Source organism: Homarus americanus, unplaced genomic scaffold (genome assembly GCF_018991925.1).
Source record: "Homarus americanus isolate GMGI-L3 unplaced genomic scaffold, GMGI_Hamer_2.0 scaffold12516, whole genome shotgun sequence".
NCBI lineage: Eukaryota > Metazoa > Arthropoda > Malacostraca > Decapoda > Nephropidae > Homarus > Homarus americanus.
This window is the reverse complement of record NW_024744886.1, coordinates 351-4,205: the sequence shown is the minus strand read 5'-3', so window position 1 is coordinate 4,205 and position 3,855 is coordinate 351. Positions and strand designations below refer to the sequence as shown.

At 36.2% G+C, this 3,855-nt stretch overlaps 1 long non-coding RNA gene across 1 annotated transcript; it reads right to left on the bottom strand.

Moving 5' to 3' along the window:
* Nucleotides 1-563: 563 nt before the first annotated feature.
* Nucleotides 564-2,872, bottom strand: LOC121878246. Its single transcript, XR_006091114.1, has 2 exons — nucleotides 980-2,872; nucleotides 564-817 (listed from the first exon to the last, which is right to left on the bottom strand). It is a non-coding gene; the product is annotated as an uncharacterized LOC121878246 (long non-coding RNA).
* Between the last annotated feature and the right edge of the window lie 983 nt (nucleotides 2,873-3,855).

The following is a 3,855-nucleotide window of genomic DNA, read 5'->3' as shown; positions in this document are numbered from 1 at the left end:
GCATTTACATTAACAAGTATAGAGTCGGTTGTATCATGACCACACAGCATCTTATATGTATTCAACAGTAAATTCGGCCACCTAAACTGCCAGGTTTCAAGGAGGTATGGGACCAGGTGGACTCCTGTGCAGGTTTGAGAAAGTGGCTGTGGACACCAGGTGCAGTAAGGATACACGCCTACTATCCTCACTGGTAAGGTATATTAATTTCTATATTGCTTCCCTGGCAGATAATCAATGATCAGTTAAAAAAACCTTTGCTCTAGGCTCGAGATTCCATTCGTACATTCATTCAGGTGGGAAGCTTCAGATGGATGAAAGTTTAGAGTTCACACATTGCTCGATTGAAGTTACCAAGTAAATGTATTGTGCTAGATGGTCTGGTGGCGTCTTGAAGCCGAATTAAGGCTCATCTAGCAAGAACAATAGTAGTTTCCGATCTTATGTGAACCTAAATTTTTTAAGCTGCTAAATTGTATACAAGTTAGAGAAATGTCGAGTCTAGTCTTAAATTGGTCTAAAACTCCCCAGAACACCGTTATTAAAGGAACTAAAAAACGGAATTTTAAAATTTAAAATCAAGTTTATTGTAGAAATATGTCGATCATATCTACAGTTAAATAAATACAGCAGTTCCCGCTCCTATAATTCTTCCCCACTCTAGCCGGGTTCGTCCTTAACTGCCCACATAACGAAGGTAGGTAGGTCACTGTGCCGTGGGTGAAGCTGGATTGGTCCACTTTCAACTAGAACGAAACTCAAATTCATCCCCTCACTAAACCATTTCCAGTAGTTATTCCACGTAGTTCTCGGATATCTGGAACAAGCAAGTAATCAGAGATTAAATATAGAAGTATACTTTGTATCAAACTCAATCACACAGAAATAATTCACTAAATACATTAATATATAACCAAGTTATATCAAATATAAATAGTTAATCAACAAAACTCATTTTTAACCAACAAGAAAATTGTACTCAAGAAAAATAACACCAGCATTTGAAGAATGAAGAGATGTATATCCATGGATCCAGTAGTATTACTTCCTTTGAGGTTATGATCAGTACTGACCTCCCGTCACAGCTTTCAGAGTATTTAAGGACGGCAGTGGTGGGGGGAGGGGGGTGATACATGTGAATTAGGCGGGAAAATCTTAACTGGGCTAACCACCTCTTAACTGGGCTAACCACCTCATCACAAGTGTTTAAGACATTTCATTTCTCGATAATTGTTCCATAAAACTTCACTATGTCGTGATTATTTATCGCCTTTCTATTGCTAGTTTAATATTTTTCTATTTATAACTTGTTAATTTTTCACTATAGAGATTAATGAATGTGGTTTACCGGGAGTTAAACGGGCGTAACAACCATTAGCGGCTTTACTGTGGTGGTGTCTGTTTCTGGCCGCCCATAGAAAGTCGTAGAATTCGTCATGCTATATTTATCAAAACTTCAAAAACCAGATCACAATTGACTTTGATGTGAAAGATTATGAATAAAAGAAATACAGCGCATATTAAAGTTGGAAGTTTCTCTACATTTGTCACTTCCACATAAATACACATCTGAATCTGTAGATAATGGTCACTCATAATAAGCTCATTTAAAAATGAAAAGTCTTTAAGCTTGGTAATAAAATAAACTAATTCAATAAATGTCTGGCTGGGTTCCTTCTATACATTCCTAAATCTACTATAGAATTCATTGGCCTCTTTAACAGTGTAAGCAACTGCCTATAGCCATTCAAGCAAACCATAAAGTCTCAAAAGCCTTATTGGACAACATCGTGACAAGTATTGGTAACAATAAAAATGGTTCAACGTCACACTGATTCTAAATAATAAAAGTTTCACCCTTTAAGTAAACCAGCAGTACTTAAGTATTCCAGGCAGTATATAAGTACCACCAACATATAGGCTTTACTAACGTACAGTATTGTTAATGAATGTGGTGAGAATACTTCAAAGTTTGTATATATATAGTGCCCCAAGAACGAAGGCACATTTTCTTTCTTGTTAAATTACTGAAATATTTATGTTTTTCAGTTATTTCACATCAAAAATCATTTTATTTTTATGGACTCTATTACATGCTAACATAGTTTTATGTAAATGGTAATAAATGATAATTCAAATAGCTGTTTTATATATTCAACGTAAAAAGGTAATAAGATACGGAATGATATGGAGGTGAGCGCCATCTATGAGTTAACAGCACTACTAAACCTTCATCACGGGGTACAGGGGGAGAGTTTCTCGTCTGGTGGTTTTTGGATCCATCACCAGCTGGAGCCACAAGACAGAGGAAGAAGGTGGAGGACGGACTAAGTGTACCACGATCTGACAGCCCCGAAAATATCGGCCTGAGGCATCGGTAAGACATTTATTCATAATATTATACCAGATATTTAACATTAATAATACTAAGAAGTTATTGGAGAGTTATTATGGTTAGACAGAGTGTATTTAATGGTTAATTTAGTTAATTGTGCTGGGTCGTCTAGTGAAGTACTGTATTGGTATATTGTTGCCACTATATAACATCAAAGTTGAAAGTATGTTTTTCCGGTGGTTTTTGATGTAATGAACGAATTTGACCTTCATTTGTGGCGCAAATCAATAGTTTTGAGATAAGCCCCTGGTGAATTAATATAAGTGGACAACCATGGAGTTGTTGATCAATGTGTTGTTCCGATGGTTTAGGAAAATATTCGTCCATTGGCTGTCCTCGGGTTTTGTATGAGTGTTTTTTTTTAGATTTTTCAGTGTTTTACTCAAATGTGCCCTTTTTTTTGTAAAGTAACGTTTTGCCAAAAAATAACATTTTCAATTTTAACAAACTGCTAATTTTGCCAATAAAATAGAGGTCAAATTTGAATAAAACACCAAAGTACACCAAAAACTAATTCTCATACCAAAGAACCTACCTAACCTAACCTACGAGGAGGAGACGAGTTAGGAGTATAACCTCGGGTAAACGCGGTGGGAACCTGCGGACAGCCAATGGACCAATATTAACCCACTTTTCTTCAATGACGTTTCCCTCACAAATGACTTAAATATAGCAGGGAGATTAGGTAATTTTAAGTAATTTCTGAGCAAAACGTCGTAGAAGAAACGTGTTTTAACATTGTCTAAACTATTGGAAAAACACATTGTTCAACAAAAAGTCAATGGTTGTCCACTTGTAAAAATTTACCACCCTGCCCCTCAGAAACTAGAGCTATAAGAATCGAGGTAAAAAGTGTCCAAAACGCACCAAAACCCATCGGAAAAAGTTTTGGATTTAACCTAACCTAACCAAACCTAAGCTAACGTGGGTGTGTACCGCCATGAACAGACATACATAATGAACTGTTAAATATCTCGCTTGAACGTATTTTGTTCCAGAAATGTTATTGAAGAAAAGTGTCTTAGAATTGTCAAACTTACCGATTGCAATTATAAAATCCCCGAGATTCGTTTAGCGACAAGTGAAATGGCAAAAATAGGTTTTCCCTAGTGTATTATGTTTTTCGAGCAATTCTAACCTTCATTTCTGGTATAAATGAGCCGTTATGGAGATATGACCTCAGTTACCGGGACGAGTTTGATTTTGTTCATTTTTTCCAGATGATGATGTTATTATAGTATTTTAAGAGGCGACATTTGCTAGAAGCTATACTGTACTGTATAATCTGATGTAATATAACCAACCAAAACGACCTACCTAACCTTACCTAACTTCCTAGCCAGGGCGTGGAATTGCCATATTAAACAAAGTACTTATTTTGATATCTGGTACCAATGAAAGCAACTTTATAGAAGCGTCACGGTGTAATTTGTATTTTTGTGGATGCAAGAGTGCGCTCG